This window comes from Mobula hypostoma, chromosome 17 (genome assembly GCF_963921235.1).
Source record: "Mobula hypostoma chromosome 17, sMobHyp1.1, whole genome shotgun sequence".
Classification (NCBI taxonomy): domain Eukaryota; kingdom Metazoa; phylum Chordata; class Chondrichthyes; order Myliobatiformes; family Myliobatidae; genus Mobula; species Mobula hypostoma.
In genome coordinates this window covers 45,566,479-45,583,785 of record NC_086113.1, presented here as the reverse complement: position 1 = coordinate 45,583,785, position 17,307 = coordinate 45,566,479, and the positions used below count along the sequence as shown (strand labels likewise).

At 41.8% G+C, this 17,307-nt stretch overlaps 1 protein-coding gene across 2 annotated transcripts in view; it reads left to right on the top strand.

Annotated features, from left to right (window-relative positions):
- The first annotated feature begins 4,813 nt into the window (after positions 1 to 4,813).
- LOC134357987 (uncharacterized protein C7orf57-like) overlaps positions 4,814 to 17,307 on the top strand; it is a 100,838-nt gene continuing 88,344 nt past the window's right edge. For both annotated transcript variants that reach the window (XM_063069834.1, XM_063069833.1), the window contains exon 1: positions 4,814 to 4,969. The gene's annotated coding sequence lies outside the window, so the exon portion shown is untranslated. The remainder of the gene's footprint in view (positions 4,970 to 17,307) is intronic.

Here is a 17,307-nt window from a genome sequence, read left to right as displayed (position 1 = left end):
TTTGACAACTGATGTGTCTAATTTCATTCCTCCATCATCAAATATCCCATTTAAATGTTTTTGTGGAAAAGGTGTTATAGTTACCACAACTTACCAGAATCTGGTTTATTATCACCGAAGTGTGTCATGAAATTTGTTAACTTAGCAGCAGCAGTTCAATGCAATACATAATATAGAAGAAAAAAATCAATTACAGTGTATGTATAATGAATAGATTAAAAATCAGGCAAAAAATGAAACAAATATTAAAAAATGAGGTGGTGTTCAAGGGTTCAATGTTCATTTAGGAATTAGATGGCAGAGAGGAAGAAGCTATTCCTGAATATCTAAGTGTGTGCCTTCAGGCTTCTGTACCTCCTACCTGATGGTAACAGTGAGAAAAGGGCATGACCTGGGTGCTGGAGGTCCTTAATAATGGACGCTGCCTTTCTGAGACACCGCTCCCTGAAGATGTCCTGGGTACTCAGTAGGCTAGCACTCAAGATGAGCAGACTAAACTTACGAACTTCCGCAGCTAGCCCCCCCCCCCCCCGCCCCATACCAGACAGTGATGCAGCCTGTCGGAATGCTCTCCACAGTACATCTATAGAAGTTTTTGAGTATATTTGTTGACATAACCAAATCTCTTCAACTCCTAATGAAGTATGGTCACTGTCTTGCCTTCTTTATAACTGCATTGATATGTTGGGACCAGGTTAGGTCCTCAGAGATCTTGACACCCAGGAACATGAAGCTGCTCTCTCCACTTCTGATCCCCCTGAGGATTGGTATGTATTCCTTTGTCTTACCCTTCCTGAAGTCCACAATCAGCTCTTTTGTCTTACTGACATTGAATGCCAGGTTGTTGCTGTGACACCAGTCCGCTAGTTGGCATATCTCACTCCTGTATGCCCTCTCGTCACCATCTGAGATTCTACCAACAATGGTTGTATCGTCAGCAAATTTATAGATGGTATTTGAATTACGCCTAGCCACAGTCATGGGTATAAAGAGAGTAGAGCAGTGGGCTAAGCACACACCCCTGAGGTGCACCGGTGTTGATCAGCAGCGAAGAGGAGATATTATCACCAATCTGCACAGATTGTGGTCTTCCATTAGGATGTCGATCCAATTGCAGAGGGAGGTACAGAGGCCCAGGTTCTGCAACTTCTCAAGCAAGATTGTGGGAATGATGGTGTTAAATGCTAAGCTTTAGTTGGCGAACAGCATCCTGACATAGATGTTTGTATTGTCCGGGTGGTCTGCCGTGTGAAGGGCCATTGAGATTGCATCTGCCATTGATCCATTGTGGCGATAGGCAAATTGCAGTGTGTCCAGATCCTTACTGAGGCAGGAGTTCAGTCCAACCTCATGACCAACCTCTCAAAGCATTTCATCACTGTCGATGTGAGTGCTACTGGGTGATAGTCATCAAGGCAGCTCACATTATTCTTAGGCACTGGTATAATCGTTGCCTGTTTGAAGCAAGTGGGAACTTCCACCTGTAACAGTGAGAGGTTGAAAATGACCTTTAATGCTCCTGCCATCTCAATTCATTGTTATCTCAACTCTATCCATTAAATGCCATCTTTGTGCTTCTAGCTTTATGAGCAGCGTTCTAATTTGCTTGGTGGAACAAAGCTGTCGAAAGAGACGCACCACCCAGCAACCCACCTATTTAACACTTGTGACCTATTAACCTACCCACCGGCATGTCTTTGGACTCTGGGACAAAACCCACGCAGTCATGGGGAGAACGCACAACCAAAATTGAACTACTATCTCTGGAAGCCCCTGAGCTGTAATAGCGTCGTGCTAAACCCTACGCTATCGTGGCGCCCCCAATTCAGGCAAACTGAACTTGGTTTACGTAATCTAAAATTGAGGCATTCCTGATCGCTTCATTAACGTACTATTCCCCCCAAATATACCATAAAAATGTTGATCGTCAAACAGTAATTTCAAAAGCAGCAAACAAGCCTTACTAAAGCATAATGTTGGTTACATCTTATGCTGTAGGAAACAATGTTATCTTCTACCCAGCATCGCTCAGAATATCTGGTAATATGCAGAACAGTAGCTAAACTCATACGACTGAGGCCCCAATCTTTTTTCCCCAAGCTTCCTGCAAACCGCTTGGAGGCCATCACCCCTTTGTCTTGTAGTATATTTTTGCTATATGAAACATAGAAACGCAGAAAACCTACAGTGCAATACAGGCCCTTCGGCCCACAATGCTGTGCCGAACATGTACTTACTTTAGAAATTACCTAGGGTTGCCCATAGCTCTCTATTTTTCTAAGCTCCTTGTGCCTATCCAGGAGCCTCTTAAAACACCCTATCATATCTGCCTCCACCACCATTGCCAGCAGCCCATTCCACGCACTCACCACTCTTTGCATAAAACCTTACCCCTGACATCCCCTCTGTACCTACTCCCAAGCACCTTAAAACTGTGTCCTCTCGAGTTAGCCATTACAGCCCTGGGAAAAAGCCTCTGACGATCCACATAATCAATGCCTCTCATCATCTTGTACACCTCTATCAGGTCACCTCTTATCCTCCCTCACTCCAAGGAAAAGGGTTGAGTTCACTCAATCTATTCTCGTAAGGCATGCTCCCCAATCCAGGCAACATCCTTGTAAATCTTCTCTGCATCCTTTCTATGGTTTCCACATCCTTCTTGTAGTGAGGCGACCAGAATTGAGCACAGTGCTCCAAGTGGGGTCTGACCAGGGTCCCAAATAGCTGCAACATTACCTCTCTGCTCTCAAACTCAATCCCACGATTGATGAAGGCCAAAGTACCATATGCCTTTTTAACCACAGGATCAACCTGCGCAGGAGCTTTGAGTGTCCTATGGACTCGGACCACACAATCCCTCTGATCCTCCACACTGCCAGAGTCGTACCATTAATGCTATATTCTGCCACCATATTTGACCTACCAGAATGAACCACCTCACACTTACCTGGATTGAACTCTATCTGCCACTTTTCAGCCCAGTTTTGCATCCTATCGATGTCCCGCTGTAACCTCTGATAGCCCTCCACACTATCCACAACACCCGGACCTTTGTGTCATCAGAAAATTTACTAACCCATCCCTCCACTTCCTCATCCAGGTAATTTATAAAAATCATGAAGGGTAGGGGTCGTAGAACAGATCCCCGAGGCACATCACTGGCCACTGACCTCCATGCAGAATATGACCTGTCTACAACCACTCTTTGCTTTCTGTGTACAAGCTTGTTCTGGATCCATAAAGCAAGGTCCCCTTGGATCCCATGTCTCCTTACTTTCTCAATAAGCCTTGCATGGGTTACCTTAACAAATGCTTTACTGATATCCATATACACTACATCTATGGCTCTACCTTCATCAATGTGTTTAGTCACATCCTCAACAAATTCAATCAGGCTCGTAAGGCACAACCTGCCTTTGACAAAGCCATGCTGACTATTCCTAATCATTTTATGCCTCTCGAAATGTTCATAAATCCTGCCTCTCAGGACCTTCTCCATCAACTTACCAACCACTGAAGTAAGACTCAATGGTCTATAATTTCCTGGGCTATCTCTACTCCCTTTCTTGAATAAGGGAACAACATCCGTAACCCTCCAATCATCTGGAACCTCTCCTGTCCTCATTGATGATGCAAAGATCATCACCAGAGGCTCAGCAATCTCCTCCTTTGTTTCCCACAGTAGCCTGGGGCACATCTCATCCAGTCCAGGAGACTTATCCAACTTGATGCTTTCCAAAAGCTCCTGCACATCCTCTTCCTTAATATCTACATGCTCAAGCTTTTCAGTCTGCTGGAAGTCATCTCTACGATCGCCAAAATCCTCTTCCGTAGTGAATACTGAAGCAAAGTATTCATTAAGTACCTCTGCTATCTCCTCCAGTTCCATACACACTTTTCCACTGTCACACTTGATTGGTCCTGTTCTCTCACATCTTATCCTCTTGCTCTTCACATACTTGTATATCGCAACTTTTGATTATTTGCCCTCCCGTTTCAGGATACTTTGCAATAAACAATAGTATCTTCAATATAGAAATGTGGAAATCTACAGCAAATTATAGGCCCTTCGGCCCACAATGTTGTACTGACCATGTAACCTACTCTAGAAACTGCCTAGAATTTCCCTAATGCATAGCCCTCTATTTTTTTAAGTTCCATATACCTATCTAAGAGGCTCTTAAGAGAGCCTATTGTATCCGCCTCCACCACCGTCGCTGGCAGCCCATTCCACACACTCACCACTGTCTGTGTGAAAAACTTACCCTGACATTCCCTCTGTACCTACCTCCACGCACCTTAAAACTATGCCCCCTTGTGTCAGCCATTCCTGTCCTGGGAAAAGAAGCCTCTGACTATCCACACCATCAATGCCTCTCATCATCTCATTTCCACCTTCGGCCAGGCTTTTTCTGCTTTTCTTCGCTCTAGTTGGATTCTCCGCTGCCGTTGCTCTCCCTGCCCTCAAGCGCAGTTTGACAATTTGCATTGCCGCGCTCTCCTACAATTCCCCGAGGAACCATCGGTGTCCAGCCCAGTGCGGTACCAGAAAACCACTTCCAAAGCCGCTAAAATCCGATATATTAACATTTACGAGCAGTGAATTAAACACTTGGTAAGTGCAACACTGTTGCATTTTAAATAAATAAAATACATCAGAATGCAACAACTGAAATTAAAAAATACAAGTCAAAGGAGAGTTCAGAAGGAAGGGGAAGAGGAGGAAGGCGAAGTGGCCGCAATGAGAAGCCCAGAACGCGTGACGGCCGTTTCCATGGACACGCTGGACGCTTGGATTGTGCACCGGCCAACGGCCGCCAGTTCCGAGGGGAGAGGCGGTGGACGGTGCGGTGGGACCGGACAGAAAACCGCCCGCACTCGGTGGGGAGTCACGCCGATATCGGCACCAACGGCCCTGCTACTGGAAATCGATACTTCCGCTAGAGGGGAGTCTCCGCACACATCGGTAAGCGGTTACTACAGTGGAAATGAGCAATAACAGCGGGAGAGACGATCCACGCTGAACGAGCCGTGACTCAGTCTGTTACTGAGGTCACTTCTGGAGAACTGTGTACACTTCTGGCCATCTGATTTAAGGAGCCGCGCAGTGGCATTGGAGCTGGTTGAAAAAAGCCCCATCAGTTTGATCTCTGGGGTGGAGGCTTTCTGGCGTGAATGTTGAGCAGATCGCGATAAACAGAGGCCCGGTCTTTTTCACCTGACATGTGTCCGTTTTTGGCCTCTGCGTACATTTATTGCCCAATTCTAGTAGCATTATAATGGTGGTGTGCGTCATCTTCTTGAATTGTTGCGCCCTTCTGATGAGGGAACTTGCCAAATTTTGTAACTCCAGAAATTAAGAGGAAAACACAGGAACGGGGAGTTTTGTTTAGTGAGCGCTCACATACTGTATGTTGTGGTGAAATGACGTATGCCATCACGTACTTCTTAAGTCTAATCCATATACATACCGAAACTATATATACACTTACTATACTGTATAGACATCCACAGCAGAGTAAATTTTAAACTGTCCCATTCAGGCTGAAGATTTAATCACTGTGGAGGATGCCTTACTCTTGAGGGATAATGTCTTTCCTGACAAGGGGATAACACAAAGCTGGGTGGCAGTGTGAAATGTGAGGAGGATGTTATGAGAATGTAGGGTGACTTGGACAGGTTGGGTGAGTGGGCAGATGCATGGCAGATGCAGTTTAATGTGGATAAATGTGAGGTTATCCACTTTGGTGGCAAGAACAGGAAGGCAGATTACTATCTGAATGGTGTCAAGTTAGGAAAAGGGGAAGTACAACGAGATCTAGGTGTCCTTGTTCATCAGTCACTGAAAGTAAGCATGCAGGTACAGCAGGCAGTGAAGAAAGCTAATGGCTTGTTGGCCTTCATAACAAGCGGAGTTGAGTATAGGAGCAAAGAGGTCCTTCTGCAGCTGTACAGTGCCCTGGTGAGACCACACCTGGAGTAGTGTGTGCAGTTTTGGTCTCCAAATTTGAGGAAGGACATTCTAGCTATTGAGGGAATGCAGCGTAGTTTCACAAGGTTAATTCCTGGGATGGCGGGACTGTCATATGTTGAAAGATTGGAGCGACTGGGCTTGTATACACTGGAATTTAGAAGGATGAGAGGGGATCTGATTGAAACATGTAAGATTATTAAGGGATTGGACATGCTAGAGGCAGGAAACATGTTCCTGATGTTGGGGGAGTCCAGAACCAGAGGCCAAAGTTTAAGAATAAGGGGTAAACCATTTAGAACGGAGTTGAGGAAAAACTTTTTCACACAGAGGGTTGTGGTTCTGTGGAATGCTCTGCCTCAGAAGGCAGTGGAGGCCAATTCTTTGGATTCTTTCAAGAAAGAGATTGATAGAGCTCTTAAAGATAGCGGAATCAAAGGTTTTGGGGATAAGGCAGGAACTGGATACTGATTGTGGATGATCAGTCATGATCACAGTGAATGGCGGTGCTGGCTCGAAGGGCTGAATGGCCTACTCCTGCACCTATTGTCTATTAAGGGGGGGGGGTCACTCTGCCTGAAAGGAGAGACTTGTGGCTGTGAAACAATCTCAGGTTCTGCAGTCTCCTCTCAGGTGGTTGTAGGGGTTGACTCTGGGACTGCAGGAAGTGGTCCTGACAGCTCTGGACACCTATCTTCCCCAACAATTGACTCTGCTCTTCTCAACTGATCCATGTGTTATCTCCAGTTGACATCAGATGCAATCTCCACTGTGTGGGAGAGTGGTCCAGTTCTGTCCTAAATCTTTCCAAGTACCCACATTTGATCACCTCTGTAGTCCCTCACCAGGACTGCTTGTCCAGGAGTGAAATGTCAAAGTAATCAAAAGAACCTCTTCTGAGGATTTATAGCGGCTGGCAAACAGCCTTAAGGCGCACTAGCACCTCCTTCTGAATGGGAGTGTAGGTCAGGATATCTAAATCCTGTATTACATTCTATGAAAAAGACATGTATTCTTAATGGACTGCACTATATATTTAAACCAATAATCCTGTGATCCTTTCTTCAAAATACTGTTAATTTTAAATTATATTTTGTTCTGTGATAACTTTAAAATCAACCATCCCCTCTCTTGATTATATCTTGAACACATCACCAGTATATGTCCAACCATTTCTTGTTGATTAAAATACTCACACCTCTCATTATTGCGTTTTTCATTAAAAGCGAGATACTATTGTGCCCAAACCTCAATCTCAATATTATCACCTCCTCCCTGCATTCCTTGACCAGCCGACTCCTTTCTGGATATTATAAAGATGTCTTCCTGTTCTCTCCTCATCCTGTTGTTTTCTCCACATTTTAAAAATGTCACTTTTAATAATATTTTTAATTTCTCCTTTACTGTAATTTATTTGAATGTCCACTACTGATCATCTAGTAGCCTCCTTTGCTAATTTATCAGCTCTCTCATTCCCTCTAATACCAACATGTGCTGGAATCCACATCTAAAACGTATACAGAGTCCTGTCATTTTAATTCTAAATAAGGATTGTATTACAGGTTTCCCCTGCCATCCGAAGGCAGAGCATTCCTATGAAACGGTTCGTAAGCCAAAATGTCGTAAAGCGAAGAAGCAATTACCACTTTTTTATATGGGAAAATTTTGTGAGCGTTCGCAGACGCAAAAATAACCTACCAAATCATGCCAAATAACACATAAAACCTAAAATAACAGTAACATATAGCAAAAGCAGGAATGATATGATAAATACACAGCCTATATAAAGTAGAAATACTTCTCTACAACGATTACCTGCACAGATCTCCGTAGCGAAAATCTTACGCAAGCGCTGTTGGCATAAACGCGCTCTCCAGTAACCTTTGAGCTATGAGGCTGCCAAATGTACCAAATAACACGTAACAATACACAGCCTATATAAAGTAGAAATAATGTATGTACAGTGTAGTATCACTTACCGGAATTGGGAAGACAGCTTACCGAGCACACTGATGATGGTGTGTTAGACTGAGTTGTCGCAGGTTGGGTGGTGCAGTGGCCCCCACCCTCCAGGCCGCCGGCCCGATACATTGCCACGAAGAACACAGCAGTAGCCGGGAGGCATACAGCACATCTTTAAGAAAAAAGCTGAAGTAAACATGCTAATTAATTAGGTGCTGCCCGGCACGTAATTGTCGGCCCAGATCAGTGCCGATTTCCGATTGCATCGCCTCTGATCTGGGCCGACAATTACGTGTCAGCGGCACCTAATTAATTGGCATGTTTATCTCGGCTTTTTTCTTAAAATGTGCTGTGTGTCTCCCGGCTACTGCTGCATTCTCCGCGAATCGGTACAGTATCTGTCCGGGGCCCGGGGGTTGGGGTGGTGGGACACGGGGGTGTCATCTCATCGTTGATCAGGGCAGGCAGCTCATCTTCTCCTATGACTGCCCGCCTCGATGTCGAAGATTGAGGTTCGTCATCTGTTGTGGCTGATGTGGAAGGCTTGCTTGACTGCTGAGCCTCGCACATTTTTCTATCATACAGTTGTTTGTAAGGACTCAAACCATCCTGCAAATATCCCCTAAACCTACGTACCCTTTCAAAATTAAAGTCGTACTTTATCATTGCAGCGAAAATCTCACGCAGTTGCTTCACGTTCATTTCGCTACTGCATTCGGTTTTGATTGTTATCTTTTCCTCTTCCAATTGCATCAGCTCTTCATGTATCAGTTCTTAGTCATGGGATGCCAAAACCTCTTCAACATCATCTTCGTCAGCTTCCACAAGCCAAACTCACTTTGTCCTTGCTTCGTTCACCACGATCGAAATGCTTAATTATGTCTAGTTTTACGCTAAGTGTAACACCCTTACTCTTTCAGGCTTTACCGACACCTTAGAACGCATCTTGCTAACGGCTGCTCAATGCAACGTGTTTAAGCAATGCCGTTCTGAATCTGGGGGAGAGTGGCTGCTTGGGGCGCGCGCTGCCTTTTATCGCGCGCTGATTTTTTTATCGCCCGCTACCTTTCTTCGTAACAGTGAAAACACCTTCTGAAAGCAAAAACAGGGTACTAATGTAGGTCTTTCGTAACAGTGAGGTTTCATAAAGCGAAGGTTCGAAAAGCAGGGAACACCTGTATCTCATACAGAATGTCTGGTTTTGCCTCTGAATGTAAATGTTTTAGATTCCTGATTGTAGTGCTTGAGTGCTTGAATCAGACAATATTACAACTCTCATTGGTCTCTCCTCCTCTATTCACTGCAAAGATAGTAGTATAGCTGTCATTTCCCTGTATACTCTGAGAAATCATCAGAATCAGGTTTATTATCACTGGCATGTGTCATGAAATTTGTTAACTTAGTAGCAGCAGTTCAATGCAATAGATAATATAGAAGGAAAATATAATAAATACTGTAATTGATTTACTTATGTGCATATTGAATAGATTAAAAATTGTGCAAAAACAGAAATAATCTATATTAAAAAGTGAGGTAGTGTTCAAGGGTTCAATGTCCATTTAGGAATCGGATGGCTGAGGGGAGGAAGCTGTTTGTGAATCGCTGAGTGTGTGCCTTCAGGCTTCTGTACCTCCTACCTGATGGTAACAGTGAGAAAAGGGCATGTCCTGGGTGCTGGAGGTCCTTAATAATGGACACTACCTTTCTGAGACACCGCTCCTAGAAGATGTCCTGGGTACTTTCTAGGCTAGTACCCGAGATGAAGCTGACTAGATTTACAACCCTCTGCAACTTCTTTCGGTCCAGTGCAGTAGCCCCCTCCCCCCATACCAGACAGTGATGCAGCCTGTCAGAATGCTCTCCATGGTACATCTATAGAAGTTTGAGTGTTTTGTTGTCATACCAAATCTCTTCAAACTCCTCATGAAGTATAGTCTCTGTCTTGCCTTCTTTATAACTGCATCGATATGTTGGGACCAGGTTAGGTTCTCAGAGATCTTAACCCAGGAACTTCCTTTTTTTTTCAAATCTTTTTATTGTTATATTATACAAAAGAAATTACACGAGTACATTGAAGTAACAACACTTACAATGTCTCAAAAAAGACATTATCTTAAAGATTGAAAAAAAATTGTGATAACAAAAAAAACCTACTAAGCAGAAAAAGTGAGAAAAAAAAAGAACCCATTAGGTATACAACCCTGGAGCCATGCATCATACAAAAAGCTTCTAAAAATAAACATCAAACTGCCAGCAAGAAAAGAAAATATACCAAAAAATTTACAATTAGATCGTGGACCCAGGAACTTGAAACTGCTCACTCTCTCCACTTTCTGATCCTCCTGAGGATTGGTATGTGTTCCTTCGTCTTAACCTTCCTGAAGTCCACAATCAGCTCTTTCGTCTTACTGACATTGAGTGTGAGACACCACTCCACTAGTTGGCATATCTTGCTCCTGTATGCCCTCTCATTACCACCTGAGATTCTACCAACAATGGTTGTATCGTCAGCAAATTTATAAATGGTACTTGAGCTACGCCTAGCCACACAGTCATAGAGGGTAGAGCAGTAGGCTAAACACACACCCCTGAGGTGCGCCAGTGTTGATCGTCAGTGAGGAGGATATATTATCACCATTCCACACAGATTGTGCTCTTCCGATTAGGAAGTCGAGGATCCAATTGCAGAGGGTGGTACAGAGACCCAAGTTCTGTTACATCAATTAGGATTGTGGGAATGATGGTGTTAAATGCTGAGCTATAGTTGATGAACAGCATCCTGACATAGGTGTTTGTATTGTCCAGGTGGTCTAAGGCCATATGAAGAGCCATTGAGATTGCGTCTGCCGTTGACCTATTATGGCGATAGGCAAATTGCAATGGGTTCAGGTCCTTGCTGAGGCAGGAGTTCAGTCTAGTCATGATCAACCTCTCAAAGCATTTCATCACAGTTGATGTGAGTGCCTCCATTAAGGCAGCCCACATTATTCTTCTTAGGCACTGGTAAGATTCTTGCCTTTTTGAAGCAAGTGGGATCTTCCGCCCATTGTAATGAGGTTGAAAATGTCTTTTAATACTCCTGCCAGTTTGGTTGGCACAAGTTTTCAGAACCTTACCAGCTACTCCATCAGGACCTTCCACCTTGTGAGGGTTCACTCTCTTTAAAGACAGCCTAACATTGGCCTCTAAGACAGAGATCACAGGATCTTCAGGAGCAGCAGGGATCTTCACAACTCTAGTTCTAGTCACCCTTTCAAAGTGGGCATAGAAGGCATTGAGTTCATCTGGTAGTGAAGCATCACTGCCATTCATGCTATTGGGTTTCACTTTGTAGGAGGCAATGTCTTGCAAACCCTGCCAGAGTTGTCATACATCCGATGTCGCCTCCAACCTCGTTCAAATTTGTCTCTTCACCCTTGAAATAGCCCTCCGCAACTCATACCTGGTTTTCTTGTATAGACCTGGGTCGTGAGACTTGAATGCCACAAATCTAGCCTTCAGCAGATGATGTACCTCCTGGTTCACCCACAGCTTTTGATTTGGGAATGTACAGCAAGTCTTTGTGGGCACACACTCACCCACACAAGTTTTAATGAAGTCGGTAACAACTGTAGCATACTCATCCAGATTCGAAGATGCATTCCTGAATACAGTCCAGACCACCGAATCAAAGCACCTCACCTGCTTTTTAGTGTTAAAATCTGGGACTATCAATCCTAATCCCTAATCTACTACCATTTTTGAAGCATCTGTGTATATCTGTAAATATCCATAATACTTATTTACATAAGATTCAATACATCTTTATTTAACATCACTTCTTTATTTTTTCCATCTCGTTTCACATAATTTAAAATCCATCTCTGGTGCTTCACACAGTTATGGAGGCACACCGGCACTCACTGCCTTATTACTAATTCCAGTTTTTTTTGCTTTTCCTTCAATAGTCCAGGCAAAACTTCTGATATTCCTCCTTTCCTTTTCTCGGCATGGATCTGAAAGCTGTTTAGTTGGGTGATTTTCTCCAGGCTCTTGTAGGTTTACCCAATACGTTAACGCAAGTTCGAAATGTCTCTCCCAACTCCACCTGCATTGCCATCACTGCTGTTGTCATTATCGCCCCACTGATTAACCTTAATGCTCAACTTTGAGTTATATCCAGTTTCCTGAGCATACTGTGTGATGCTGATCCATATACCATACCTCCATAGTCCAGTATTGATCTTATTAATCCTATATATAAATATATTGCTTTCAAGGATTTCCTATTGGCTCCCTATATATTTCCTACTAAATATCGCATAACGTTTAGCACTTTCTTACTTTTGATGATTATTTCTTTAATATGTGTTGACTATGTGTGTCTTTTATCAAACCAAATTCCTAAAAATTTAAAGGTATGCACACTTTCTAATTCTATACCATAATGTTTTAGTTTTAAATATTGCTCTACCTCTTCCTAGTGAAAAACAATATTTTGGAGTTCTCTGCTGAAAATCTGCAATCTTCCACCTTTTGAAGTGCCTCTTAAATTTTCCGTATTATAAATTCCACATTCCCACCCCTTTTCCACATAGGTCCTTCATCCACAAATAATGATACTCTGATACCACTATTTATATTAAAAATATAACATTTATCATTATAATAAATATTAATGGAGGGGTTCCATTTTCCTTAGTTTGTTTACTTTCATAGATTCACACAATGATAGATCTACCAATTTAAAAAAACTTTTATCCAATTTAACATTCAACATCTAATTCCCAATTTTTATAGTTTGATGATCAAACCTCCTTCCACATCATATCATATGCTTTCTCTGCATCACAAATACTGCTACTACATTTTCTCTGTTCAATTGAGCCCTCCTCACTTCATGTTCTAGATATCAATCTGGATCCATGGTTCCTCTTCCTCTTCTAAACCCACTCCAATATTTAAAAACCCCCCATCTTGTTTCAATATAATACGACAATCTCTAATTAATAGATTTTACCGTGGTTTTACATTAATGTGAGGTTAATCCTATTGGTCTATAACTGGCTGGATTGGTAGGATTCTTGCATGGTTTACATATTGGAACTATGATTGCTTCGTTCCATGCTTCAGGAAGTTTTTCATTTTCCCATACATGATTAAATAACTTTAAAATATCTTTCTTCCCTTGCTCACTCAATTTATTTAGGAAACATAACTTAACTTACTGATCCTTCCCAGGAGACGTTTTCTTCACCTTTATTCAATTCTGTCGTGGTGAACATCACATTTAATGTACCCTCAAAATTTTCATCTGTCACTAATGCTTCCTTACTTAATGTTGCTAAGTTCTCTAATAACGTTTTAACTCTTCTCCTTTTCCTTTCATACTCATATTGTTAGAACTGAGTATTTTGACAAAAGCATGCACTAGCATTTCTGCTTTCTCTACATTGGATACTGCAGCTCCCTCCCCATCACATAACACTGAGTATCCAATTTCCCTGCAGCTCCCTCTCCATCACATAACACTGGGTATCCAATTTCCCTCCCCATCACATAACACTGGGTATCCAATTTCCCTGCAGCTCTCTCTCCATCACATAACACTGGGTATCCAATTTCCCTCCCCATCACATAACACTGGGTATCCAATTTCCCTGCAGCTCTCTCTTCATCACATAACACTGAGTATCCAATTTTTCTGCAGCTCTCTCTCCATCACATAACACTGGGTATCCAATTTCCCTCCCCATCACATAACACTGGGTATCCAATTTCCCTGCAGCTCTCTCCCCATCACATAACACTGGGTATCCAATTTCCCTCCCCATCACAGAACACTGGGTATCCAATTTCCCTGGTGATGCCATTCATTCTTTTTATTATCTTCCAAATTCTTTCAATAGATGTTTGTATTCCTAAGGAGTTTCAAAACGTACTCAAATATCCGTTTCGCCTTTCAAATAGTTTTACTTACTTGCTATTACTTGTGCCTTTTTATACTCGATTAATTATTGAAAATTGTCTGTCCTAAATGCTCTATTACAATGTCTAATTGCTTCCCCACAGTCATTTGTCACCATGGCACCATTTTCTTTTTAGCTCTATTCCATTTCCTTGCTATACTTATTGTTGTCGTTGTCATTATCCCTCCTATAATCTTGTCACATAAAAGATCCACGTCCTGATTGATTTCAATATTCTGTGATTCCTGATCACTTATTTCTTTACATTTTCCCCAATCAGCCTTTTCAAACAGCCGGTGCTCCAGCATACTTTCCTGATCTATTACTATTTCTATTCCCATTCTACATAACACAGGGTAATGATCACTGCCTATTGTTGTTTCTTTCAAAACCTCCCATCAACACTTTCCTGCTGAAGGTGCCATAACTAATGCTTAATCAATTGTTGATTCAGAACCTACAATTTAATGTACTCTTGTCCCACTTCCATCATATATACACATCAGATTTTCCTTTACCATAAATTCTATCACTGCTCCATTGATGTCATCATGCTCCCCCCCCCCACCACAGTGTGCTGTGTGCATAAAATTCCCCATAGAGTACTATACTGTATTTCCTTGTGTACCATTTTGCTCCAGGAATCCCATTTCTAATTTTTACAAGGACTATACAGTAGGTATTAATGATTTTAACTGTACCTTCCTTGTCCATACATCAGTTTCTACTTACTCATCTCTTTAGTTCTCTATATTGTAAACCCCTTTTAACAAAAGTTGCACACCCACCCCCTCTTCCATTAACTATCACTTCTTACACCCTCATAACCATTAATTACAAAATCTAGTGTTGGGTTAAGCCATGTTTCTTACACACATCACATCTGGTTTCTCAGTAAAATTCCTCACACAATTCTTAAATCCCTGTGCAATAACTATTAAGCTTCCAGCATTCCACAGAAGAATTAACAGGGTGAGTATTAGTTACCTTGTAAATGAACCTCAAGACTTGGATTTTTCACACTCAGTTCTACTGGCACTTGCTCCCATGGCAGCTCTCTCATATTCAAAAACCTCATTATCACTTTTAACTTTCCTGCTTTAGTTTTTACTGCTCAGAACAATTAACAACATTTGCCATGAATTAAACTAATTTATCTGTACTAATCACAAATGTTGAATTTTTTGACTGACCTTGTCTTGCATTTGCATGTGAATCATTTCCTTCTTTAATTCTCTCATTGTGTGATCTCCTAACTGCTTCCACACAAGACACATTATGCTATATCCTCATTTGTTGGACTTCCATTGCTTTTTTTTCTAACTTCACATCCCCCATAGGCTACTATATTGGCCCCACCACAATTCCAACATTTTACTGATTCAGTGTCTGCACTGCACATACACACGTTCTCCTCCACATCTACCACATCTCCACCTTCCTTTACGCACTGCCACTACAAGCCCATATTTCTGATGTTTATAACACCTGAGTGGTGATGGAACAAGGGCTCTGACATTAAGGCACATGAATCCAACTGTTTCTTTTTCTGGTAATATTGAACCCTGAAATATTAACATGACAGATGTGCTAGCGACCTTTTTTACAATTCCTCACTGCTTTCAATCTTCTTATCTCAGTCACCAATCCTCCTTTAATATTTTTCTCTAGTTCCTCTATGTTTTCTCCAATTGGTATTCCTCTTCCATTCCACCATCACTACTTGTTATCCCAACACATGCCCTCCATACTCTCCTGCATCAACTCTTCCCGTTGACAACAGCAGTGAGTCCTCGTTCCAGCACTTTGCACTGGGGGTGGGGCCTAGCAACTGAACCTCTTCTTTTTCTTCTTCTGATTTCTAATGGCAGTTGGCAATCCAACTTAAAGGTGCATTACCGCCTCCAACTGGACTGGAGTGTGGTGTAGAGAATTGGGGACAAAAACCCTTACTCTTCTCTTTTCAAATGAAAGCTAAATTACCCCAAACAGCCCTATAGACTGTAAGTAGCGAAAGACAATACAGTGAATTAAAGTCACTCCCATAACTTGAAGTTTTAAAATGAAAACTATCAACCCCTAATGATTGTAATGAAGCTGACATTTGATTACTTTCAACCTTGTATGTTTCACATTGTAATAGTATGTGACCAAAACTTTACACAACCCAGAGAGATGTTTTCCAACAAGGTACAAGGAATAATTAAGCATAGTATGCTCAGTTCTAGGTTGTGTCAAAATAATTCCTCCCCCCCCCACCCGTTTTCCCCGCTTCTCCCATAAACCCTACAGTTTTATGTATTCTGTAAAGGTGTCTTCCCTTATGTCTGCTATCCCATAAGTTTTGCCATAACCCGCCTAATTCTCAACCTTACCAATCCCTTAGCTTCAGATTTGCTAGTTGGAAGGTCTATGTCCACCATTGAACTTTTAACAGCTTTTTTACCCAATCAACCCGCTCATTTAGCTCTATGTGCAGGAACCTATATAAAAATGTGAACCAATACTTTTATATGAAATAACGTTTGATGAGCTTCCAACAGGAAAACTGACCTACTGCTAGAATGACCTGTTTTAAGACTCATCAAAACCAAAAAGGACTCTGAACAAATTACAACTTTACAAAGACAAATTTCCTCCACCCACTGCAACCAATTTTGCTGTATATACTGATAAATGGTTAGTAAGACATTTCTTTATTGTCATCTAGAATTCATTCACAAAACAGCCACACCAACATTCCCAGTTAAATTAGCTTTTGACCCATCTGCAAAAGTGGTTAACATTTCAGAATCATTTTCTTTAATATATTGATGAACCAACAGACTCTCAGGCATAACAAAATCTTTAGACTTTATTAAATCGTGTAATCTAAAATCAACTAAAGTCATTGGAAAAAAACAAGGTGGGGTTACCGAAAAATAGTAGGACATCCAACAAACTCATATTCCTATCGTGATGAGAACCCAACCACCTAAAACTAAAAACACTCTTCTTGTGATGTCTCCAACACAGGGTGATCCTTGCTCTACCCCCTCAAATTAATCCAGTGTGTTAATATCAACTTCACCATCCACAGTTGTAAGGATAATTGTCCCATTTTAACCAGTAAAGCTGAAACAGGGGACGACCTTACTGCACGACAACACAATCTTAAAGCCTGTGCTTGTATCACATCCAAACATTTTACATTTGAAGATGAAGCTGATTCATAAGCCACACAGCCATAATCAAGAACAGATCTAATTACACAAATATAAATAACCAACAAAGATTTTTGTGTAGCACCCCAAGAATAGCTGGATCAACACCTGAGAATATTTAATGCTCCTTAATGTTTATCAATTATTTTACTGATATGGTGTTTCCATGTCAACTTATTATTCATCCACATGCCTAGAAAGCTTACCACTGATACTTCTT